Below are 10,158 nucleotides of genomic sequence, written 5' to 3' on the forward strand. Positions count from 1 at the left end.
AAGCACTTATTCCGCTCGGTGCTCGTCAAAGCCATGTGTTGTCATCGATGACGTAGAAGGTCGTGAGTGTGCATCGCCCAGTGGTAGCGCTAGAAGTTGCATTCATCAACTGTCCAACGCCTGCCTGCAGGGTCGTCATTAACCTTACCAACTGACACAGCGAGCAAACGATATGTTGCTTCACACACAGTAACGAAGTTCCAGTTCAAAGCGAGACCATGGGTTCTTGTTCATGACACTGTCTTCTTTGTGCGTTGGAATAGAATCCCCTTCGTTGTAGCGCGTCCAAAGCGTGCCAACTGCCTCCGTCGTTACAACTGCCGCGCTGGTGGCTTTCCTGTTCCGCCGGCGTTTGTGGTGTGCGGGCGGTTGTCACGCTCGTGGAGTGCTGGAACATCGTGGAGTTGACGCGCAGCGGGGGGATGCTCAGGCAAGCGGTGTTGCAGGTTGCTTGAATTCGTTATCCTTTGGGCGGACCTGTGACAGTGGTCGCAAGCCCCTGTCGGCATAAGCCGCACGTCCCGTTCAAGCAAGATGAATTTTTCCATGTGAAAGGCAGCACTGAAAACAGGAAGTGCTTTGTGCGGTCTAAAACTGTGCAAGTTAGTTACAAAAAGTGCGCGTGAGACATACAATCAGCGCTGTACACGTCGCGGGAGTTAGTGTGGTAATAATGACAAATAAAACAGTCCGTTTAAACTGCTCCAAAATTAAATTGGTGCCTGGCCTCCTGTTTTTAAGATAGAGTGTAGGCCACCCACGAGCTCAATAAAATACATGGGGAGAGTACCTGTTGTGCCTATATAAGGTATACAAGAGTCTTTGTTGTGTGTAGAATCTCAGTTTAGAATGCCATTTATACATTTTGAGATAAAATATAATGATCCTGATTTTGTTTCAAGGTTGCAATTAAAAACACCCTCCTCGCTCCCGTCGTCCACAAGCATACCGAAAATTAACTGTGATTCAGGAATGGAATTAAAAAAGTTTTTGGGAGAATATTATGAGTAATATAACCATAATAAATTGGACCCATTTCTGCTTTGCTTAGCATAACCTCTATTGTTGATGCCGCTTTAAAAGTATATATTAATCAAAGTTTGTTTACCCCTTTAATATGTGCAACATGTTTCCCCCTAACTATTTTTCTTTAGGTTGTGTCTATAGATAATGATTGCTGAGAAAAGCAATGGGAGATTGGATTAAATCTGATTAATGATACTGTTGTAATATGAACCCCCACTCGAGTGTAATAATTTGTTAACTCCTATCTGATGTTTAAATATATATGGAACGCGCTCCAAATGAGCCCAAAAACTGAACATGTTTCGTGTACAGTGTAATAATCAACATGGTCTCATCGCTATACCACCATTTTTTTTTTGGGGAGTTCCTGTATTTAATGGTGAACAAAACAAACAGCTTGTGTTCGTCATTTGCCTGTGTGACCTCCTTGATGAGCCATGATAGTGGTTTAGTTAGTGGAACTAAGAACTGGTATATTGGGTGGTAATAACATTAGTGTGCCTGGGTTAATTTGGCGGGCAGACATGCATGCGCACACACACACACACACACACACACACACACAATGAACCCACGAATGCACACAAAGTTCAAGTAGTTTGAACTCCAGCTGAAATCACAGAGCCCTGCCCTGTTACTGGCCCACCACTGATAAAGAAAGCTGGCAGGGAGGGCAGGCAGGAAGAGAGAGAAAAGGAGTGGGAGAAAAGGAGGAAGAGGGGAATATTAATGCGTACAGTAGAGGAGAGAGACAAAACGAAAAGGAGGTGATGGGAAAATAATAGGTTTAGGGTAAGAAAAGGTCTGGGAATTAAGAATCTGGTGGTTGTACGCATCGGACACATACACACAGTGCTGCAACTAATGACAATATTCATTATGGAGATACAGTTTAGTGTAAAAAACAAAAACCTAAATAATTTAACTCAAATTGCTATAAAACAGAGAAATGCTCTTAAATCAAAACTAGCTGCAAATAAAGCCATAGTAGTGAAAAATCCTCATCATGATTTCCCAGAGTGCAAGGTGACTTCAAAATGATTGCTTTTGCAAAAAAGTCAAAAAGCCGAGGAAGTTTAGTTTACAATCATAAGATAGAGAAAGAAAAGTATAAAAAAAAAAGTATAAAGTCCTTACAACCGAGAAGCTGGAAGAAAAAGATGATTCACAATAGTTTTCTGTTTTCTGCTGATTGACTGATTAACCATTTCTGCTCTTCCTACTGCCAGGAGACACACACACTCCGGAGATACAGTACGTAAATACACAGTCTCATTCAGGCGTCGGTGGCATTAAGCCATCCTCCTGCAAGTCTGCTAATAGACAGACAGCAACTCCAGCTGGCCTGCGTATTGTCAACAGCAGCCTCTGTCCCGGATACTGAGCCCTATTATTGCATTATCACAAAACACACACACGCATACACACACACATTCACAAAAGGATATACACTCACAGGCTGTGTGTGGGATTTTAATACGAGCCTCTAAGAGACCATGATTCATTCGTGCTATTATAAGGAGGCCCGAGTCTACCACTAATAATAACCAACACCAACACCATCCGGCCCAAATTCTAGCTGAGCTATCAATTACAGCTTATTAGGATGTATTACGCTACAAAAGGGACACACGTGCGCTCACGGGGGTGCTAACTTTTCTTTGACTATTTATTTATTTGAGAACCAACTAGATACACTGACTAAGTTGTCTTCATTGTGTTAACAACTCGTTAGTGGATTGAAGATTAATTAAACAGCAACTAGTTTAATAATTGAAAAACGAATAACACTCACAGGTTTCAGCGTCTCAAGTGAAGATTTGAGGTTTTGCTTTGTCATATTTGACAGTGAATTGAATATCTTCATGGTTTGCGCTGTTGGTCATTTAAAACGACGAAAAAAACGACTAAAGGTTCAGTGGGTAACATTTAGGAGGATCTATTGGTAGAAATGGAATACAATATTCATAAGTATGTTTGCATTAGTGTATAATCACCTTAAAATAACGTTTTTATCCACAGAGGGAGCAGGTCATCTTCTATGGAGTCCGCCATGTTTTTTACAGTAGCCCAGAATGGACAAACCACACCGTTCCTCACGAGTTTCATGCCCATGGTGTTTCTCCTACACGCTTGGAAGGCTGAGCTGTATTCAAATGACTGCAATCTGCAACTTCACCACTAGATGCCACTGAACCCTACACACTGGCCCTTTAACTGATTAATCAAACACTGTCAGATGAATCGATAATGAAAATAGCTGTTAGCTGTTCATTATTAGATGGTTTGTTACCAGTGTCAGCACAAAAGGAATTTACTGTGAGTGATGTTGCATTATAAAACTACTTTCTCAACACGCCTTTTCCATCCAACTAAGCAATAACAATATCCTATTCTTATTTGCCTCCACTTGCAACACATGACGTCAATGTCCATGTGCTAGAATTCCTCAACGATGTGATGGTCCTACACTAACAGCAGGGGCTCTGTGCTTAAACCTTGATGTGCGGAGTGGCAGTAATACTACCATCGACAGGCTGGGTTTGACATTCCCAGCGGTTTGATTCTCCCAGGCAGAAAACCTCAATATTTTAATTTAATCCCCAGAGCAGTCATTTAGCCACTCCGTAATCCCCAGGTCCAGTGCTTAGTCTGATAATTACCCTTATTGGACACCCATAATGATTAGTTTTTGGTTTCACCCAAAGTAGTGCAGGCAGTTTCATAGGGCGGTCGCGGCGTTCTGCGGAGTGGAAAACCAATCATGCGTGGTATAGCCCAGGTCATAAAAGAGAGAGGGGTATGATTATTACTTTGCATGGCAGGCGACAACTCCTGGACAGAACATGGTGCAAACTCTGTCTTTGTGTAACTTTCACTTGTTGGCATCAAGATCTCTTTAAAAGGTCACGAAACAAGTGGCGGTGGCAGTGGCACTCCTACTGTGTCAACATTAACAACTATCATTGCACTCAGCAATCATGTTCACTTACTGGGATGAAAGTCAGAGGGGGTCATCCACTGGGAATTATTCCCCCGTGAGAGCCAATGCAACCAAATCTCACTTGGAGCGTAATTTCCCAAGACTGTAAATGCATGGATCGAGTAGCAGTCATCAGGGAAATTTTAGACACCTCACTCTTTACTTTGCTGGTACTCTCATTTAATTTTCCCTTTGCATTTTTCCCAACATTTCCAAACTGACAGCATAAACTGCAGACATTCCCTCCACAGGCGGTGTCATAACCCCCCCCCCCACCGAAAATACCGTAGGAAACCCTTTTTGCACATCTACCACCATGACAAGCTGCCATGCAAGTGCCTGTTGCAGAGTCCAGGAGGAAAAGTGGGTTCTCAGCACAAGCTGGTAGCTCAGCTGGTATAATCTACAGCTGGCTGGGAGGGCGAGCCTTACTGGAAAGTCATCAGTGATTTTTTTTTTGTCTCCTTCATGTCTGAAACAGGTCAAGGCAGGTCCCCTCCATCTCCTTCCCTCCCTGTGCTGCTCTTTACGAGCCCCACCTGGCAGATTAGTATTCCACCACTACAACTACCTTTTTCTGCTGTTGACACATGGAATCACACAGACACACACACACACTCCTCTATTAGTGTTTGGGTGAGGCAGCACAGGGCACATACTGTTCAGACTATGAGATCTGCCACCTTAGTTTCATACATGTATGTGTGGCCTATGCAACACATTCCACCTCATGTGGATTAAAACAAACACACACACACACACACACTCAAACAGAACAAACACGTCTTGCTACACTGGGTGTTGATTTAACAAATCATTCGAGTAGGGCCACAACTTCGGATCATTTTAGTTGTTGTTTAATGCGTCGAGTTCAATTAATTGTCTATAAAATGCTAGAAAACTGTGAAAAATGCCTATTACAGCTACCAAAGCTGCAGGTGACATCTTCAAATTACTTGTTTTAATATTTATATTAGTCATATATTCACATAATATATTCATATAATATAAAAGGCAACAAATCTTCACATTTGAGAAGCTGGAACTGGAGAATATTTGTAATTTCTCCTTGATAAATTACTAAAGCTATTAACCATTAACTTAAGTGTGCAGTATGTGTTATAATTACAGGTTCATTATGTCAATGTTGTTAATTAACAATACGGTCATTCAACAGATGAATATTAGTATATAAATACAGGTGATGTTAAATTCCCCTTCCTAATGTGCTCGGTTGTGATTTTATAACACCGTTAGTGTGATCAAGCCAACCCCAAAATATTATTTAGGCCAGATTATATACTGTACCCTGTGCCACCACATGTCTTATCTACCACATATCACACAGTATCTCCTTTCTGTAAACATACTCTAAACTTTAGAGTCCAGAGTGTACAAAATATGTGTATGGGTTAACACTGTTGATGCTTCCCTAAATCCTGAAGGAAAAGAGGGCCTAAGTGTCTCTGGAAGTCTTGATATGCTATCTCATGTGGCTGATACTGAATGCCATCAAAGGAAAGTGAAACATTTTGCTTTCATGGACAAAAGAAATACCCTTAAATTCCCACTTAACAAACAGGGGAATTACACTTTGATTACAAGTTACATGTTGAAACTGCGCACAAGATAAAACCTGACCAGTGGCCACACATAGACTGCATGGATGTCAGAAGCATGTACAAGCAGGCAACTCTTTTTATTTACTGATGTGATTGATGTTTATTATGCTTTTTATCATGTTCTTGTTATGCAGTAGCTTCTATGAACAGCGCTTGACGCTATCGAGTGCGTAGACGTAAGCGAAGCGCGAACATGTAACGAGTATGCCGCCAAATACGCTACACATTGTAAAAACCTGCGACGTGTGAAGACAATAAGTTCCAAATGGTCTGTGCGACGCTACAGTTTAACCACCTGAGGTTTTCCTGGATGCTTCATTTTGGCTACAGAACGAGCTCAGGAGGAAGAGGAGGAGGAGGAGGAGGAGAAGAACAAGTAGGAGGAGGAGGAGGGTTGAAAAACTTGCCGCAGTTCAGACTTCTGCAGTCCCGACTGACTGAGTCCAACTCAGGAAGCCGCTGTCTGAAACCACTACCAACCCCCCCAAAAAAATCCCTGTTCCCATGTTCCCTATCCAACCCCCTGAAACACAGTGAAACACAAAGACTCAAACTTTACCTCAGCTGCTCCACCGCCGGGTCACGAAAACGCGACGGTAAATCCACAACTTCACACGGCTCGAGCTCATGCGGACGGTAGGACTCGCTGCTGCCGACACGGCGAGGACAAGTTCATCCACATATCCTCACATACAAGCGGAGAGAGTTGGAGAGACGAGTTGGGGGTGGAGAGAGGAGGGGATGCGTTTTGGTTTCCCCTCTTTTTTTTCCCTAAATCACTTTCGTCGGTCCTTTTCCTCTCGGATATTCCCCTCCCTGCCTCGTTTGAGATCAAACCATCACATTCCACCGCGTCCTTAACAATGAAAAAATGTGGGTTTTCCTTTTCTGCTGCTGGAGGACCCACCCCTTTCGGGATGACTCTGCCCGGTCTGACCGCAAAGAGAACGCCCTTCCCGGCCGCGAGGTCCCGCCTCTCTCCCCAACATAACATACGCAAGTCTGGCCGGTGGGGAGGAATGAATCCAAGCTGAGGTCGAGTGGATAGTCCGTATATCTTAATATACATCTCTCTCTCTCTCTCTCTCTCTCTCTCTCTCTCTCTCTGCACACACAATATATTTTTAAATTGAAAAGCAGAAGGACAGTGTACACTACTGATACACGAGCCTCCACAGCAATATTATAGTAATACCATTGGGGATATAAAATACCATTAACAGCACACTTACTTTTAGCTTCCCATTGTGTATCACAGTTTAAGTCCCTAATGCAGTATTAAAAAGTAGTTATGCATGAATTAAGTACCAGAAGTATCATAAACTCAATGAGTAACACCTGCAGCAATGTTACAGGAGTCTTTAAGTAAGCAAAAGGGGTGAAAAATACTGATAATATTACTATAAATGTATTTTCCAGTGGCATGGACATAATCCCCACTGTGTTGTTATAAAGATTGTTTTTGTTCTTTGTATTCACCTTAATGCCTGTAAATAAAATCTAAGAACTGCAAACTGACTTCTGCATATGGTAATAAATGTACAAATACCGCAATGAAAGTTATGCAACTTTTATGTGGTCGAGTTGAGAAACAAAAGTATGGAATTTAAGGTTTTTCAATAATAAGCAGCCCAAAATCTGACATGACCCTCTTGGAAATGAGCAAATAAAACATAAACTAAACTATTTTTTACCCAGGGCCTCTTTGAACCATCTTTAAGATCTTTCATGGTCCTCCGACCCCACTTTAAGTTGTTTTGGGCTTCATAGAAAACCAGAAGATTCCTGTGGCAAATATATTAGGCTAATAAATGACAATACAGTGTATCAAACTTTTCGTCTCAGTCTGTGGCTCTGTGATGGTGGATTATGTTGAAGAGTTGCTTGGTCATTCAGCAGCGTGAACCAGGGGGCCACATCACATCATTTTCTTCCCGAGTTCAAACCCAGTGCAGCTCAGACTGCCTAACCTTAACCTAACACTGTCACTCAGTGCAACCTCTCTGCTATCAGTGTACCTGGGTTTGAAATACTCCTTGGCTTAAACTGGTGCCATGCAGTGTGATAACAGTGTACTGCGCTCACACAGTATAACAACTATAACAGAAGCTTATTGTTTGTGTGTGGAGTGTACTGATTATGGCATGGCAATAAATTCCTTATTGTGAGTTCTTTATCTTTCAGTTACGTTGCTTTGGAAAATGATTTCACAAAGATGATACAAAACCCCCGGCAGCTTGCAGATAGACAGCTTGCCAAGCAGGTGAAGTCTTGCCCACTCAGATACACACACATTTTCTCACACAGCGAGGTGTTTGTTTTTGTATCTCGTGAACCAAGTCTTGCGAAACACTGCTTTATTCAGCAGCAGTGGACATAAATACTGCCGTCATTTTAGGAATCTATGGTTGTATTATCAAAAACTGAATCTATTTGGTCTGATTGCAATTTAAAACTAACATCAGCAGCGTATTGTTTCTTTCTGTGAAAGGGAGAGGCTTAAGAATACAAATTAGATGTCAAATGAGCTCACGTTCATCAGTGACCTTGACCGTGTCTAGTGTGTCTTAAACGGCCGTCTGATTAAAACAGCCCTTCGTGGAGATTCCCACAGTCAAGCCTTTGTTTCCCCCTCATTAAACATCCCTCCCTTGTAAAAGGCCATTCCGCTCTAATCATATTGTTTGATATAATGGACTAGGTGAGGTATGAAATAACGTCACAGTGTTGCTTTCTCCAGGTGGGGAAAAGGTCAAAGATGCCAAACAATCAAAGAGAGCTAAAAGGCATAACCAGGCATGCCCAGACATCTGAGCAACACAGCAGAAAGCCAAGCACAGGTGTATTTGAATATGAATGTGTGTGCATGCATATTTCTACATGTCTGTGTTTATATTTCTTATGTTAATGAGTCTTAAATGCACAGTGTGTGTGATAGAAGTATAGTTTCAGGAGCACTAGAATATTGGCTTATCCCTGCGTTTCCAGAGCAACTGGTCTGCTCTAGACATTAAAACAACTCTTGATATATGAAGAAGTAACGCACAAAAAAATCCATCAGGGCAACAGTCAGATGACATATATGGAAAATGCCTATTTTTTATGAGGATGTGTACTGCTCATGTTTCATCCGTCTTGAGAGGGTTGGCTCATGCACAGGCAAGTTCCCGTCATTTCGGGAATTTGCCTTAATACATCAAATGATATGAATGCAAATGCAGAATACAGACTGCAAACTAATGAATAAGGACAGGGTTTCAGGGAATGTAATCTAAAGCACATACTGTAGCACACACAGGCACGCTGATTCAGGAAGAGCAGTGTTCAAGCCAACATCCTTCCTAATCACAAACATCCTTCACCACGAAGCAACGTTAACTTGTTTGTTCCAATAAGAATTTGTCAATGAACATCACAAATCATAATCATATTATCTCACTGACTGTCCTTCGAAAGGAAGCTGCTGTGATTTTGCTGTTTGTATTTCAGGTTTTAAGGCATTTTATCTTATCCAGAGTGACTTGCGGTGACTGCAACAGCAGACTAATCTCTAATAATCCTGCGTAGATCACCAAAATTACAGGCAGCCAACAGAACAAAGTGCAAGGATCAGGTCAATAGTCACCTGACAATATTCTTTTGACTACAGAATGAGCATGTAAGAAATAAAATTAGACCAGAGAAGCAGGATTTAAAGCCACAATGCTTTAAATCCTTTCCGACTTTATGTCCTTTTTACAGGAGGGATAAGGATTAATGTGCTTAATTCACTGTCCTCCCAGAGTGGGTTATGGCCAATGTTTAAACAGATGCAACCCTGATGGATCAAAATGTGGGGCAGCTTGTCATGTAGGGAAACATGCGCTTATCCAATGCCATCAAGCACTGACAACATTGTGCAACATTGAGTAAGCTAACATTAGCGGAGCGGGCTGTGCAGATACTATGTTTGTATGAACCCTCTTTAAAGACTAAAGAATCTAATTTGCTTAAAATCATGACAGTATTTTCCACTTAAATCACTAATAGGTGAGACTCTTGCTGAGTTTTGATATTTGAGGCCTTAATTTGGACATACAGACAATGTCCCAATGAGACAGAGAGAGCTCCAAATCCTTTGATTTGAATATAAAATCTTGTCTTACTGTCAGGTTGTATATTATCTTGAGGTACATATGTCTCAGCCTGTCTAACTCACCCTCCCATGGCCCTCTCTTTCTCACTGCAGGGGGACATTCCTCAAACCTCAGCCTCTGGCATGCAGTAAATCTGCCAGAGAGAGAGACCTACATTCTCCGGTATGCCAATAACCCTCTGCCAGGCAAGACGTGCTGAACACGAGCTGAGCGCTAACTATTTATCACTTCTCAGCCTCAAACTTTCTCTCTGTTCTTCATAAGTGGCCTGAGCATACAGCCACAGCCTACCCCTCGGTAAAATATCTTACTAGGGCGTTTCATGTCTGCCAGAGGCAACGTGCCATTGATCAAGGTTAGGTGAAGGAGCAACTGTAAAAAGGTGTTAATG

The 10,158-nt window shown here is 42.0% G+C and overlaps 1 protein-coding gene across 1 annotated transcript in view; it reads right to left on the bottom strand.

Moving 5' to 3' along the window:
• The window catches only part of luzp1 (leucine zipper protein 1), a 45,872-nt gene extending 39,254 nt beyond the window's left edge, over positions 1-6,618 (bottom strand). Inside the window, exon 1 of the mRNA XM_035673939.1 lies at positions 6,191-6,618. The gene's annotated coding sequence lies outside the window, so the exon portion shown is untranslated. The remainder of the gene's footprint in view (positions 1-6,190) is intronic.
• Between the last annotated feature and the right edge of the window lie 3,540 nt (positions 6,619-10,158).

This window comes from Morone saxatilis, unplaced genomic scaffold (assembly GCF_004916995.1).
Source record: "Morone saxatilis isolate NCDOM2014 unplaced genomic scaffold, NCSU_SB_2.0 Contig3, whole genome shotgun sequence".
Classification (NCBI taxonomy): Eukaryota; Metazoa; Chordata; class Actinopteri; family Moronidae; genus Morone; species Morone saxatilis.